Source organism: Trachemys scripta, chromosome 9, assembly GCF_013100865.1.
Source record: "Trachemys scripta elegans isolate TJP31775 chromosome 9, CAS_Tse_1.0, whole genome shotgun sequence".
Lineage (NCBI taxonomy): Eukaryota > Metazoa > Chordata > Testudines > Emydidae > Trachemys > Trachemys scripta.
Window position 1 is genome coordinate 27,890,933 of NC_048306.1, and position 17,193 is coordinate 27,908,125.

The following is a 17,193-nucleotide window of genomic DNA, read 5'->3' on the forward strand; positions in this document are numbered from 1 at the left end:
CATGCCTGGCTGCCTAAGGTCTGAAGAGGCCATTCTAGCAGCTGTGGATCTAGAGAGTGCAGTGAAATGCTGACTCTAGCCATACCCTCTCTGCTGAGGGCCAGGAAAAGGGCCGGTATAGAATTATTGCAGCAGCTCTGGGTCACTCAGGGATTTCCCTTATGTGAAACAGTGCCAATGGCCAGCAACAGACCCCCCAGATCTGTCCTGTATTATGGCATTGGATTTTAATGTTAACCAGTCCCAGCTTCTTGATGACATTGGACCTCTGCTGCTCAGAGCTATCTTTCTCACCAATTTTATCCTTTTTATAATGATACCCAACCACTGTTTCCTTTTACGTAGACATATGCAATAACATTCTGAGGCATTTACTAAATTGATTTCTCTGATCTTCATTTGATTGATGGAGAGACATCTCTAAGTGCTTGTGTTTCTTCCAATCATAGGGGACTCTGAACTTCAATGACTCAAGTGGGCTTTAATGTTTGATCAGGATTAAAAATCCTATACCTGCCACCTATATGCTTGCATAGTCCCTGAACTGCCATGTTATGATATAATTCACAGAAGCATTTCATCTGGGAGGGAGGAGTTCCAGGAATTATGTTGATGAGTTGTTCAAACAGTCTATCTAGCTTTACTAACACTGCTGGGTACTATTCCACAGGCAGCATCACTGGAAATAGTGCCATAACAGTGCAGTTAATTCTGGTTGGAAATGGTGCTGGGTTGCAAAATTTCAGAGCTACAATGTACTGCTCACTCCAAGGGCAAACTCGGAAGAACATCATAAATAGGCTCAGGCAAAATCAACCTACTGATCTGCACATTAGCCATCCAACTGCTTTTTGACATATGCTATTCCCCTGCTCATTTCCAGGGCCTCTCTAATCTTTCTATGAATTGTTTCTTCTCAGTCCCTCCAGGCCTTTTGGATTCTACCTGCAACTTGTCTCAGATTTTTAAAATTTCCTCTGAGGGCTTTCCAGTCTTTGCTCTCCACTCTATCTCATCTTCATCCAAGTATCCAGCAATGCAATATACCTGGGCATGAAGTCGTCAGCCCTTAGGAAACTCCTGCTAGTACAGAACTAAGCAACAATTCCTCAGCAACATGAGCTACCGCGAGCACATCAGACTTGTCCTCCACTCTTTATATTGGCTTCTTATAGAACATTAAGTCAAGTTATAGGTTTTGGTCCCTATCTGCAAGGCTCCCAATGACTGAGTCCAGGATATCTCAAAGATTATCTTATGTGCCTGCATGAGAACTGTCATTGGCAACTCCACTCCTCAGGCACAATGGTACCTTCGATTACAAGATAAAACTCATCTTAAAACTCAAGAGGCAGAGATTTCTCAAGAGCTGGTCTAAGACTGTGGAATCAGCTTCAACAGGAACTAAGGACCATCACAAACTCACCACCTTCCATCTAAATTCAAAGAGTATTTCTTCAACCTGCCTTCTCTAATATAAACACAGAGCAGCATGTACATGATATACTAAAATAAAAAACAAACAAGTAAAAAACAACTTACCAAACCAAAACACTATGGTGCACACACAGTTCTCCCCCAGGGAGAAGATGAGAGCAAGAACAAACCACACATGTCAGATGTTAGTTGTAATGCTTAATGCACAACTGGAAGGTGCTCAGATACTGCGGTGATGAGACAGTCAAAGAATTAGAATAGTACTAGTCATTTCAGATCTCCCTAAAGTCACAGTTGGCCACTTTATTTTCCCTTGCCAACTTCCCTGTAGCTCCATCTTTCAGGAACCTGTATGTTCCTTCCTCCTACCCTGCCCCTTGGCTAATCAAGGCTCCTCTAATAGTTCTTTGCTATTCAGATCATTTATGATTTCCCCCTGCCTCTGACCATTAGGAGCCATATTAATTTCTTCCATCTCTGACATGTTATGGAAATTTGCAATGTATTGTTTTTATGAAACTGATCTCAACTCCGTACTGCTTAGACATTCTCAATACCCTATTTGCCCCATATCTTAAACATTCTTAATATCCTATTTGTGCCATGTCTTTTTTTCTTTTTAGACCATTTTTGGTGCTGCTTTATTCTTAATGCCAAGCACTCTACTCCCTGCATTGTTTGTGCAATATTTCTCTGATCATAAATTTTATAGATGGCTAATAGAATGCAAACACATTAGCAGTAACACACAGAAATCCTGATGCCACAGGGTAAATAGAAAATGCAACAACACATTTACAATTTTGGCCAGTGAAGTACCAACACTACTCATTAATGGCTAATCTACATTCTGAGGAAATAAAGTTCACTGAGATTTTAGATCCTTAAAAACAGACAAAATCTACAGACTAAATTCATTTTAAAACAATCAAATAGAAAAATAACCCATAAAGGAAGGCATGAAATTCAAGTTCTTCTACTCTCTATTAGACTAGAGTTAATAATTACTCTGTTATTGAACAATAACTTCCTTCCATGAAACAATTATATGTAAATCTCCTCTGCTATGTTAAAATAAAAGCTGCAGCACGCAGATTAATATCGATACTTTTATTTTTATTAATAAGTTTATTTGAGGAAAAGGGGTTGAGCAAAAGAAGTGAGAAAAGGGTTGGGATGCAGGATCAATAGCTTATTTGCATTCTCTTTATTCCTTTATTTTAAAGGGAAGAGAAAGAGAAAATAAATTTGCTGAGGCCAAGTCTACACTACACACTTACTTCTGTATAACTACATTGCTACCTCTGAGCAACTTAGGGCTGGTCTACAAGGAGATCAATGCAACTGCAATTGATGCAGCAGGGATTGATTTAGCGGGTCTAGTAAAGACATAGCTACTACCTCTCGCAGGGGTGGAGTAATTAAGATGATGCTGATGCAGTGTTTGTAGTGTAGACTTGCCCTGAGATCCTTTCTCCTTCTCTCTGCTCCCTAAGTGTTAGACATACATGTTTAAATCACGCCATTTCCATCTGGACGCTTTTGAATCCAAACTTCATGGATGACATTTCATAGGGACCTGAGAGCTTCACCCAACTCTGCAATAGACTGCGTGCCCACGGACAAGTCACGTAACTTCTCTGTTCCCAAGTTTCTCCATCTGTAAAATGGGAATAAATATAGTTATCCACCTTTAAGAACAATAGGTGGAAAGCACCTGTTAGGCACAAAGTACTGTGGTATTGGTAAGGATGATTGACGACAAAATAAGCTTTACACACTGCTAAATTATTCAAGTACATCTATTCCAGTTTTATTTCTGGCAACACCAGAATGAATCTCACTGCCATTACCCTACAGGCAGCAGCAGCATTGAGTAAAATGGCTACACAACATAATTCATACATTAATCTCTCTTTTGGCTGGAATATGCATTTCTACTTGAGTCATTCTAGGCAAGAAAAGAAAATCTTTACTCTTAGGAAATATCTCTGTCTGATCCAGTAGAGAGTGGAGCTGAGCAAATAATTCCTAGGGAACTATTTGATAAATTAATTTTTTTTCTGTTGTGGAATATCCACAAATAGATTGGGATTTCCTTGAATGCACTCATTATTCACATGTGTTCAACAACCACATTTCCCAGTGTTTCCCTCTATGGCGCTGTTGTTGTGATTACATAAGTTACATGAAGCTAGATCCTCAGCTGCTGTAAATCAGTATAGCTCCATTGATTTAATTTGTTTGTTTTCATTATTCACTCACTCTTTCAGAGGCAATAAAACAACAAATTCTGTAGTTACAATAGTTGTATAACTTATACTATTGTTTTATAATGATGATGTACTGTATATGTAGGGTTATGTCATATAGCCCGTTTGGATCTAGTTTGTAAATAAATCTAGTTCTTTTCAATGTTTTTGCAATAGCTTGGATGGCGGAACTAATATATACAAGGAGATGAGGCACATGCACATGTTGAGTGAACTGACCGTCAATCATTGTAGAGAGTGCTGCCTATCATATAAGATTTGATCCAAAGGCTACAGCTGGAGCTAGCATTGGACAGCATAAGTGACAAAAGGAGAAGCGCTGTTTGAGATTTTTTTTCTCAGTCTGTACTACTAATTCAGGGAAAGATGAGCATACATTATACAAAGCTAACATTTCCTATAGCAATGCAATATCTGGCTAGTCCATCTCATCCAAAGTCAGGCCTTCTTCTGTAAAACTACTCATAAATGTGTTAAGAGAGACATGTTCTTAAGAGTCTTTCTAGTTTCCTTCTTGCGTGGAAATGCCTGGCAGATTTTTTGGAGCAGCTCTTGCCTGACCAAGTGGCAATAACGTGGACCTGGCTGCTATTCTTAGTTCTGTTATGTGACCTTGGACACTTCACCTTTCTCTGACTCAGATTCCTCATGGCCATAATGGGTGTATAATGATACCTCTGTAAAGAGCGTTGATAGCTATGGATGAAAAGTGCTAGGTATCATTATTTATGAAAAGATAAATCTTTAGGGAAAGAGACCCTCAGACGCTGAGCACTTTTGCCTGATACAGGTTTCTGAATCTGGGTCCTGATTCATCAAAGTCGGTAAGCATGTGCTTTACTGGATATTTTAAATAATCAATTTTGTTTCTGTCCAGTGTCAGGATCTGTCTTAAGTGCAGTCTCTTGTATTTAAATAATATTTTTATTGTGGGTTGCCTTCAAAAAGGACAAGCAATACAAACATATCAGTTAATCAATAACCTAGATAATCTGCAGTATATTAACAGCCATCATCCCCAATCATTAGTAGTGAGATGCTCATTACCTGATTAACAAACAAAGAATGAATGAAGATGTTGATGTGGTTTTTATGGAGCTGCTTTTTTCTCTGGGATTCCTGCAGTATAAGGCAGTCAAATCTCAACATAATCTTCAGTGGAGTTTCTATAAAAGAATAAAACCTTTTCTCAGTAAGACTATAGAATATAAAAGCCAATGCATGACTTTGAAGTAGCAGCTGCTGCCTACAGGGATCTTCACCTGCTCTTAATTAAATCAACATTAAGTCACAAGACCAGCCCCTTAGTAGGAGGGCTCAGGGGTGTGCAGTTTGTAGGATCAGGCCCTTAACTTTACCCCTAGCTGTTAGAATAGGATGAAACATAAAAGTATGATGGTAAGCAATCAATGATTTGACAAGATAACCTGCCTTGCTAACAATCATGTCATATCCTTATGAAATGCACTGGTGAGTGTGCCATGTCCTCATATAGTACCACGCAGAGTACCAAAGCCTACTACTGCTACTAGCTAATGGAGGTGGTTTCTTGTTTAGTTTTTTATAAAGCACAAGGGGTAGAGGCCTGTGCTTTAGAGCTAAAGATCCAATGTTCTAGCCACATTAGCAACCCATGGTGATGGGTCTCCATACCATTATGCTTTGGCTGAAACCTTGTTATGGGTTAAGTTAAAACCTACTTCAGACTGATGCATAAACACACCCTTCATTTAAGATAGTTGTAAGGGGCAGTTAAGGGGCCACACCTAAAATAAGGCCTAATAGAGTCTTCCCAGAAATTAATACCGTGTCGGTGAGTATTGGGCATTGTGGGTATTGTACATTGTGGGTACTGGGTATTGTTACCAGCTAGCTGTGGGAGAGAACACACAGAAATTGAGAAGATGCAAGAATGGAGAAAGAGGCAGAGGCAAAAAGCAAGAAAGCCAAGCAGTAGCCTGTGAGCACACTGACACTGGGGAAAGTTAGAGAGAGAGGGCTTTGGAGACAATTGGCTGAAGAGGTTTAGGGCTGTAAGCTAAGCAACCGCTCCTTCTGTTCTTGGTTCCTCCTGCATTTGGAAAAGCAGGACTTTGTACACTCCTTGTGAATAAACAAGATTGCATCAAGAGAATACGACACTCTAGCAATGTTGGCTTCCAACTGGAACATCCCTAGGGCCCTCAGATTTGACTAGGCACTGGGGTTGAAAAGGGGCAACAATACTAACAACCCAATACACCAAACCAGAGAGGAGGAAGATCATGCTGAGCAATGTCTGGTCACTTGCTCCATGGTCCCTCACCTTTTTTGATCTGGCCCCTTGTCTGCGTAGAGCTTTTGCCAAGGCCTAGACACAGCTAAGTATCTCGTAGGGACAAGCTTTTTCAAATAGCACCTTTCCCACCCAGCATACCCCTGCTACAGCTTTTTCTGAAGTTCTTATTTCGTGCACTCAGAACATCATGGAAAGCGGAGCTCAGTAAGGGTCAGATCCAAAGCCCATTGACTTCATTGTGCTGTGAATCCATCTCTAAGTGATTTTCATTAATCTAATGCTGCTGTTTATGCAAACATGTGACTTACCTTGGTTTATTTAACCTGTTTTCCTTTTATCTAAAATTGTCTATCAACAGAATCTGCCCACACAATTTTTCCTTTGAAGATTCCACTTGAACAGCCATATTCCTAATTCCACCCACATTTGAATGGCACAGAACAAACCACCCAGCTATGTTCTTATGTTTGTACCTGGTCTGAAGGAACTGTTAATGTCTAATGTCAATGTACCTGTTGCAGTTTCTGTGCACATCTATGCATGAAATCCCCACTTTTACATGCGCAAAAGTTGTGATCAGAGGAAAAAACATGGAGTTTTCATGAAACCTTTTAAAACATGCTTTTATTTCACTGAAATAAAGGGAAATGAATAGGGCTGTCAAGCGATTAAAAAAATTAATCGCAATTAATCGCACTGTTAAACAATAATAGAATACCATTTATTTAAATATTTTTTGATGTTTTCTACATTTTCAAATATATTGGTTTCAGTTACAACACAGATACAAAGTGTACGGTGCTCACTTGATATTTATTTTTGATTACAAATATTTGCACTGTAAAAAACAAAAGAACTAGTATATTTCAATTCACCTAATACAAGTACTGCAGTGCAATCTCTTTATAATGAAAGTTGAACTTACAAATGTAGAATTATGTACAAAAAATAACTGCACTCAAAAATAAAACAATGTAAAACTTTAGAACCTACAAGTCCATTCAGTCCTACTTTAGCCAATCGTCAGACAAACAAGTTTGGTTACAATTTGCAGGAGATAATGCTGCCTGCTTCATGTGTACAATGTCACCTGAAAGTGAGAACAGGCATTCACATGGCACTGTTGTAGCCGGCGTCGCAAGATATTTACTTGCCAGATGCGCTAAAGATTCACATGTTCCTTCATGCTTCAACCACCATTCCAGAATATATGTGTCCATGCTGATGACAGGTTCTGCTCGATAACAATCCAAAGCACAGTGGACCAACGCAGGTTCATTTTCATCATCTGAGTCAGATGCCACCAACAGAAGTTTGATTTTCTTTTTTGGTTGTTCGGATTCTGTAGTTTCCTCATCGGAGCGTGGCTCTTTTAAGACATCTGAAAACATTCTCCACACCTCGTCCCTCTCAGATTTTGGAAGGCACTTCAGATTCTTAAACCTTGGGTTGAGTGCTGTATCTATCCTTAGAAATCTCACATTGGTACCTTCTTTGCGTTTTGTCAAATCTGCAGTGAAAGTGTTCTTAAAACGAACATGTGCTGGGTCATCATCCAAGATTGCTATAACATGAAATATATGGCAGAATGTGGGTAAAACAGAACAGGAGACATACAATTCTCCCCCAAGGAGTTCAGTCACAAATTTAATTAATGCATTATTTTTTTAACGAGCATCATCAGCATGGAAGCATGTCATCTGGAATGGTGGCCAAAGCACAAAGGGGGCATATGAATGTTTAACATATCTGGCATTTATATACTTTGCAACGCCGGCTACAAAAGTGTCATGTGAATGCCTGTTTTCACTTTCAGGTGACATTGTAAATAAGAAGCAGTCAGCAGTATCTCCCATAAATGTAAACAAACTTGTTTGTTTTAGCAATTGGCTGAACAAGAAGTAGGACTGAGTGGACTTGTAGGCCCTAAAGTTTTACATTGTTTTGTTTTTGAGTTCAGTTATGTAATAAAAAAATCTACATTTGTAAATTACACTTTCACGATAAAGAGATTGCACTACAGTACTTGTATGAGGTGAATTGAAAAATACTACTTCTTTTGTTTATCATTTTTACAATGCAAATATTTGTAATAAAATAGTAATATAAAGTGAGCACTGTACACTTTGTATTCTCTGCTGTAATAGAAATCAATATATTTGAAAATGTAGAAAAACATCCAAAATATTTAATAAATTTAAATTGGTATTCCTTTGTTTAACAGTGTGATTAATTGCGATACATTTTTTTAATTGCAGTTTATTTTTGTGAGTTAATCCCATGCGTTAACTGTGACTAATCAACAGCCCTAGAAATTAACTTAAATGTGCAGCAGTATTATTGCTTTGCCTGCTATTGCCATGAATTTAAAGGAGGAATATTGTTTTGAATTCTTCCAAAACTGCACTCACCACTCACCTTACCGTCTTTTCTCTATGTCCTTATTTTCTTTCTAACAATTTATTTCATCACCTCTTTACTTTTCATCCCTTCTTCTTGCTCTGCTCCTCTTGTTTCACTATCTATTTCTATTCCCCTCATCTGCTCCAATCCTATTGCTCTAACACCTCATATTTTTTCCTTGTAGACCTTCCTTCTCTCTGCTTCACATTCTTTTTCCCACTCACTCTTTCCTCTCCCATTCCCCTAATGGCTTTCCAATTGTAGCAGGGTTAGGAGCAGTTTTTCCTTCTTGGCTGGTGCTGATGGAGCATTTCAGGAACTCTGTCTTCCAGTGGGGAGAGTCCAGCCTTCTATTCTGCCGTTAAGGAGGAATGATATGGCACCAAAACAAATACATGATTAAAAAATGAACTAGCTAAAGCCAGAAAATTGTCCAATGGCATGACATTTGCAGATCCTAATTTTTTTTATCCTTCCCATTTTCTAAGGTTCCTTGAGGTAGAGAATTAGGCTTTAATATAAAGGATTTTAAACAAAATGTTATCATGAGCCTTTACAGGTATTTAGTGCTGAATAGAATGCTGAAAGCAACAAGTAACTAAATTGGTAGCCCTTTTGTTTTCTTATCACGCAAATCTGTTGCTGAATGCTAAAAAGCAGGTTTTTATATCCTAAGTCCACTTGTTAATAGACTAGTATTCTTATCATGATGTTTCCTTAAACTTGAACTAGGTGTATAAATTTAAAGATTGGAATATGGGAAATTACTAAATTATATAGCATCAGAGAGATGTTACAAAGAAATTCTGATATTTCGCGGCAAAATATTGCCAATTATGGTAGCTGTCAATTTAACAATAGGCTTATTCACTATGGTGTTTGATTAATGTGAAATTATTCAGTTGGCTACCTTGTAGTTGGCCTATTTTTGTGTCCAATTAGTATGCTAATAATGGTAATTATGTTCTATACTGCATGTCTCATCACCTAGAGGGTTTTTAAAATGATAAAATAATGAGAATAAACAAGCTGATGCTGACATTCACTGGGCCATTCTAATTACTTACTGAGAGCACACTGGGGAATCAACACTCAACCAAAGAAAATGATTCTTGCTTACTTTGTTAAAACTACTCTTTTCAAAGAGCATTAATAGTTTGCTGCTGTTTTCTTTATTACACGGGACTGCACTTCCCCCCCCCCTTTATTTGCTTTGTTAATGTACAGTATCAGTGCAAAAAAAAAAGAATCAGATTATATTAGACTTTTTTGATAATTGTTTGCAGAAGGTGTCAGAAAAACAAATAACTGTAATTGCTGAATTATGCACCCTGGTAATGGCTACCATTTATTTCTTCACTGTTGTGATAAACATACCATCACCTCTCCTACCAAGACTGTGTGGTACCTTTTCAGTGTGGAAAGGAACAGTTTAACTACTGCCAATGTCATGTATTTGGGTGAACTTTTTTCTCCATGCAGTGCCCAAGAGTATACCCCTGGCTACTTTTCCATGTAGTAGATTGACCCTCACTGATTATCAACTATGTCTTGATCTCGCCCACCGCCCACCCCCCCACTGGGGACACTACAGTCTGTATGTATTATATGTGCTGCCAACCCCAACATAACAACATCCCCCCCATACTCTGTATGTTCCCCCAATGATTGACAACTGACTCCTCAAATCGTTTGTACCGTTTTTATTTTTTAAATATTCTCTAATAAAATTTAAATCTGTTCTCCTCAGTTTAATAGCCCCCAGGCCCTCTGTATGGGAGCTAATGGCCACATTTTCAGAAATGCTGACCAGCCGCTGCTACCTTTATCTTCTGTTAAGCACTGTAGTTGCTCAGCACTTCTTCAAAGGAAGCCATGTGGATGGCTCTGTCCATCTGCCTGAGGTGCTTCCAGCCTATCGCCCTCCCCATGTTTCCTGTTCCACTGATGACCCCTCAATGACAGACCGTCCAAGGAACATGGGCCCTCTGACTCCAGTTCACCAATCATGATACTGTAAGGACCTATAGTCATAATGCTCAGGCATAAAAAACTTCCCATTTCATCATTTTACAGAGATTTCCTCTTACTTTTCCAGCAGAGGGCATAGTTGTGGACATATTTCAGTGATTTATACTATTTAGATGGATAAAACATACACTAAGAGAGGACTCTAAAGGTTTGTCGATATAGAGAAGTTACTGCAAAATAGCTAGTTTAAAGCACAATAGCTGTTCTGCACTAACTTCATGGATTGACTTAAACCACCCAAAAAGCAGTCAATGCTGCATAAGAGTGTCCACACCAGGCGCTAGTGCGGAATAGCTATTCTATTCTGCACTAGCTCTTCCAGAATTTTCCCCCACGTGGACAAGTCTTAAGAAGTACTCCAGATAATGTGTTTAACACATATTTACTGAATCTGCTTTTAGGCTGGCCTTAGATGTTCTACTCAATTTTTAAACGGTTGCTTGAACAATGCTACCGTGATGCTAGAACAATTTTCTCCCTAGAGATGAAGAAAAAAATATGTTTCACAGAATGTTTCATCCTAATCTTTCATTAGGCAACATTAACAGTAACTCTAGTGGCTGTCTGTATTAAGAAAGTTTGTTGAGAAGTTGGTTGTGAAAGACATCTGTTAACACAACAGAATGAAAATTCAAGATTTGTCCAATTTTGGTGCAAATGAAATTTTGTTTGCTGAAATGGAATGTACTGTAGGGAAAAAATATGTACAAGGACTCTTGAATTTTTAAAAATCCAAATATTCTGGATTAATGCAAAACATTTTCAGATCAAATAATCAATACAAGTTTTAGTTAACTGAAAACAAACGTCCAGAAGAAAAAGTCTTCCTTGAAATGATTACTATTACAATACATAAGAAAAACCACACTGAGATTTGGATAAACCGAGCGGTCCAAGAGTTACCCATCCCATCCAACTCCAGATGACCTTCAGTGGAAGATAGGCATGAGGCCCAGATTTTTAGAAGTATTTAGGCATTTCTCTGCTCAGCATTGGAAGGTCTAGGGCTTAGTAACCTAAATCCCATTAGACCCTTGTTGGCTGTCAATGAGACTTAGGCTCCCAAGTCAGTCATTCCACAGATTCCAAGCCCAGAAGGGACCATTATGGTAATCTAGTCTGACCTCCTGTATGAAACTGGCCAAAGAACTTCCCCAAAATAATTCCTAGAACATACATTTTAGAAAACATCCAGTCTTGATTTAAAAGTTGTCAGGGGATGGAGAGTCCACCATGACTGTTGATAAATTGTTCCAAGGGTTAATTATGGCCAATGCTGAACAGAGAAACACCTTTAAAAATCTGAGCCCTAACACTGTTAGGGCTTGTCTACACTGCCCCACAGTTCAGAGTATGGAGGCATGAATAGCAGTGCACACCAAAGTACTGCGCTATTACGTCCCTGAGGTGGACACTGCAGGCACAAACTAAAAGGTTGCTACTTCACATTAACGTAATCCTCTTCCAAGGGGATTACATTACTGAGAGTCTAGAACCTTTTAGTTCACCCCTGCAGCATCCACACACTGGGAAATTACAGTGCAGTCCTTTGGTTCACACTGCTATTCAACCCCCTCCCATAGGCCAAACTGTGGGGCAATGTTGACAGGCCCTTAGGCTCCTTTGGCAATCCCTGCTTGAATAACTGAGAAACGTAAGTGCTGAATAAAAATATTATGAATGCAGTACATAACACCCCCCACACACACACCCACGTACGCCCCACTGAACTACAACTACAAAAAAAATTGTTGAAACAATATTATACTTTAGTATCATTTTGTATATATCCAGTTAGATATTACAGTCTGTTTTAAAATGATTCTCATACATCAGAGTAAAGGTTCCCTGTTGTAAACTCAGTTTGCCCCTATTGTGCATAAACTGCACTTAATTTTTTTTAAGGTATGTTTAATGAAATGAAGTGTTAACAATGTGTCATTTATGTGCCCTGTAGTTGATAAGTTGTTGTTTCCTGTCTTTTGGAGTTTTGAGTCTTAATATGTCTTAGTTGCTAAAACAACTTTAAGTCTCAACAGTAAAGTTTTTTGTCTTGATTATAATAAATAGAAATGATTGAGAATCACATGTAACTTACAAATAATTATCAAACTTTTTAAAAATTAGCAGGTATACATGCAGTTTAGGAATATAGTTACAAACGATCAAGAAAGCTGTTTGGAAGAACTGGAAAACTGTATACAGTTTGTCACAGGTTAACATCATATTTAGATTTTTCTTATCCTTGTGAATGAGAGCTTAGATTTATTGCTACATTATAAAAGGGAGGGTGCTAATTAATTCCTGCCCTTTTGATTATAAACTGATTCAGGATAATTTTAAATGCTTGTTTTTTTCACCTGCATAGAACAAATGTGTGTGTGTGTGTGTGTGTGTGTGTGTGTACACACAAACATATTTATACTGATAAGCTGAGTGTGAATGTGAGAGTTCTTAAAGAATTTATTTGAACCTTTTGAATTTAGTCTTTCCAGAAAATTGCTGATATTTTTCTTATGTAATATTATTTTTTCCAGGACAGGAGGATAATTCAGAAAGGGTACTTCCTGCAATTTGACTATGGGTTCAGTGTTGGTTTTTTTATTCCTCTGTGTCCATTAAGTGGGTTATAATGAATTTTATATCAAATTATTAAAAATAATCATTTTGATAATTATAAATAATTGTTTTGAGACAAGATCTGAGAGATGGCCCCACTATTAACGATCTAGAAGTTGTTTAGTGTAGATCAAGAGATATCAGGGTATGAGAGAGTCAAGGCTTCAGTGCATGAGTGTCTAAATACAGATTTAGCAGCCACAATATCAGATATGTTCCGGAATCAAAAACTATGTTTTAAAGCAATTAGGATTGAGTAAATGTGAAAATAAATTTAAAAGTAAAAATTGAGCTAATAATGCTGGAAATAATAATTATCGGCTCTTTACAGGTGATCTGGATCTCAATTCCACAGTCCTTAGTAACTTTATATATATATAAACAGTTGTTATAAATGAGAAGTTGTACCTAGTTGCATTTGGAAGCTACTTTCTAATTAATAATAATTTCAACAATGACTATCACAAAATAAATTCCAGGGTAATTTCTCACAGAGCATGTAATTCAGTCAGCAATAGAATGCCATATACACTGTGATGCTTTAATTGTGAGCTTTTGTCACATTCACTCATAATTAGGCTACAAAAAGCTAACAGGTACATTCAAAGAATATATGTATTACACACTGTAAATATTTTTTCATAGTTTGATCCTTTAGAAATACTGTACTTTATTGCAGGGTACAATATATAAAGTTTCTCATACACAGTTTAGAAATGTAATTAAGTATTTAGTGGCAGAGTCTGCCTTCAGAGTATTCTTATAGCCCATTCGCTAGAACAATAAAACAGCTTGTGACTTTAAACCAGCAAAATAAGAATGTTACTGGAATAACTTTGTGCAGAAATAGTGACTTTTCAATTAACTTGAAAACATACTTTAGCTCAAGCTGTGGATGAAACTTTTGCCATTGGAGAACAAATGGCCAGGCTAATTTGCTGTGATATACTTGGTAGTCAAATACGTACTATACAGTAAAAACAAAAAAGGAAATATCTATAGGTAAAATAAACGGTAAAAAAAAGTTTTTAAACATCACTGTTATAAAAGTATGGGGTTTTTTTCTATTATAGTATCATCAATATATCCTGGGATGTTTCAGAGTAGAGCCGGCCTGTTGGCAGAGATATTTGTGACAATTTAAACAGATAATTAGATGTGTTAAATAAATGAAAAGCTGAAATTACTCAAACAAATTACTCAGTATAGTGGGATAAAAAAACAGATCATAAGAAAAGTACAAGTGACACTTTTCTCCCTTTTTCATTTCCATGATTCATTACTTAAATTAATAGTAAGGATTTTGATTTTTGAAATTATAAAACAACAAAATATGTGGAATGCATCATTTACATTTTTGAGAGTTTATAAACATAATTAAAAGGACCAAAATTATATTTTCAGCCATTATTATTTAGGACTCTGCAGAGTTTGTTGAAATGGAGAACTATTATTTGAACCGAGCTGAAAAATATATCTTGACATACTTTATTCAGTGTATCATCCAAGGAAGAAAGTTACAAAGCTGGTAGTTATTGCTGGTACATTTTGGGCTAGCATCCCAAAAAGGCTAAGCAAATGTGAGTTTAGCATTTTTCAGTCTTTCTCCATCTTCAGCTCTTAGCAATTACAAACTAATAGAATTGCTCAATTAAGATTTTAATCTTGCCCCTAGCCAATGTTGTCATGTGTTGGTTTTAATACTAACAAATATATGTGCTTTGATATTCCTCGTGGTTGCATTACCATTTCCTGTTGGGTAAAATTGCGTTTTGTTTTCTGTTTGGTTTTCTTAAAATATTAAGCCATTTTAGTCAGAGAAAGATTTATTTTTCTACTGCTATTGTTTAGAATGTTGCTTCACTTGACCTATTCAGGTTTCAGCCAGCGCTCTCTATATTTTTCTAATATTTGCATTTTCACAATCAAATACACTTCAATGTGTTTTTGCAACTGGCAACTCGCCCGCTCCTCCCCGTTCCCCCGCTATACACACACACACACACACACACACACACACGCACACACACACGTACGTCATTCTGGAAATTTGATTCCAGCGCAAAGATTTCTGCTTATACAGTATGTAGACATCATAGTTGGCATAATATATTCCAGAAAAAAAAGTACAGAAACCTACGAGCTGAAATTAGAAAGTTCTAGCCAATGAGTCAGATTTCTAATTTCATAGTGAGTTGGCAACTCTAAAAGTCAGAGAGAGGGGAGAACAGTGCTTATATACAGAGGGATAGACTGTGAACTCTTTTCTCATACTAGAGAGCAATTACCAACCCCTGAGTAGTCCCATTAGAGTGAAGGAGACTACTCGAGTAACAGCTTGAGTGAGGGCACCCCCACCTTCTTTGTGTCTGTAGTAGTTTATGCTCCTCCCTCCCGCCACACAAGCACATATACCAATAAAAAACCAACAGCATGCAACTCTCACTAAATATTAAATACAGGAAGGCACTTATTCAGACAGAGCCATTTAAGTATATAGCCATGTACATTTTAAGTGAGATGCTCCTTACTGGCATCACACTATTGTTACTAGTGTGATGGGTGAGCCTGTTTGGTGGAACAGAGCAATTCCATCCTGGGTTGGATGCTTGAGACAGTTACCCAGAGATCCCCTTCTACATGAAGACAAGATTGTTGTTTGTTTTTGATGTAAACTAGGGCAGAAAAGGCTGCTGCGCATAAAGAGGTAGATGAAAAAAGAATTAAGATATTCATTGCAGCTTCAGATAACACCGTATACTCCACTTGCCAGCTGCCCAGCCCTGAGGACTGCGCTGCTGCCAGCAGCAGCAGAGAAGTAAGGGTGGCAGTACCATACCATGCCACCCTTACTTCTGCGCTGCTGCTGGTGGTGGCGCTGCCTTCAGAGCTGGGTGCCTGGCCGGCAGCCACCACTCTCCACTCTGCCTTCAGAGCTGGGTGGCAGGAGAGTGGAAGCTTCTCTCTACTATAAATAAATAAATAAATAAATAATATGGAGATATACCTATCTCCTAGAACTGGAAGGAACCTTGAAAGGTCATCGAGTCCAGCCCCCTGCTTTCACTAGCAGGACCACTCTCCAGCCACCCAGCTCTGAAGGAAGCACATAAGTAAGGGAGGCATGGAATATACAACTGTATGAACACAGCAAAATTTGCTCTTTATACCCTGACCAACTACAAAAAATGTGTGATTTCTCTGTGATTTAAGTAGACTCCTATGATATGTCCGGAGGAATCAACTTTGTTAGTTATTCATTGCTGTGGGTAAAATGTGGACAACGAGGGGTTTTTTTTGCTAAAGCTTCTCACCCTCCCTCCACCCTGTTGAATACATTCTGTACCCCCCTGCTCCCCAGTTTGAGAACCTCTGAAGGGAGGTTCTCTTTACAAGGACTAAGGCAGGCTGAATTCAGACTTTTTGTTATCCCTGAGCTTCTCTGTTCAGAAGGCACTGGGTAACATCTGAAATTAACATATTTCCTCAAATCCCCTAGATCTGACAGAATGGTTCTATGACAGAAGAAGAGGCAGATCTGTGTCACAACTAGGGTAAAATGATATTTCCTCTGGGTCGTCTGGTCGAATCCCACAGATATAAAGTGAAAATATGAAACACAACTCACTTTGAAGATAGAGATGAGCTCAACTATTTTAGCAAACTTGAAGTACAGTGGTGAAAGTAACAGTGACTTCCCAGTGATCTAGCATGAGTTTTCAATGAATTTCATTAGATTAGTGTGTGTTAAAAATGTACCTTCAAAATGTGGGGGAAGACAGGAGGGCAGTTTGGATGGCTACCAGTTGGCCAGGTATGTTTCCCTTTTTAATCAAATTCTAAACACAGGGCCAGAAATTCCTTGAATAAAATTGGCTACAATATGCTACCCAGGAAATATACTTTATTATAGAGATAGCCTATTTGTAGTAATTGCTAGCATCACAAATATATGGTAGCGGCACATATTTAGGATGGCCACTGGTAAGGAGGATGTTCAAGTGTTAGAAAGTCCCCACTACTCACAACTGCATTGGAGGTGTACTGTCAAAAGGTTTCAAATCTGTATTGATCTCATTTATGAACATTACACATTGCCAGAAATACTTTGAAAAGCTAAACAAAAATAATGTGTTATTTGCATAATACATA

At 38.0% G+C, this 17,193-nt stretch overlaps 1 long non-coding RNA gene across 1 annotated transcript in view; it reads right to left on the reverse strand.

The window, feature by feature from the left end:
* Positions 1-2,796: 2,796 nt before the first annotated feature.
* The window catches only part of LOC117883002, a 170,064-nt gene continuing 155,667 nt past the window's right edge, over positions 2,797-17,193 (reverse strand). Inside the window, exons 7-8 of the long non-coding RNA XR_004647156.1 lie at positions 4,758-4,876; positions 2,797-3,097 (exon numbers count right to left, since the gene is read on the reverse strand). This is a non-coding gene — a long non-coding RNA (uncharacterized LOC117883002). The remainder of the gene's footprint in view (positions 3,098-4,757; positions 4,877-17,193) is intronic.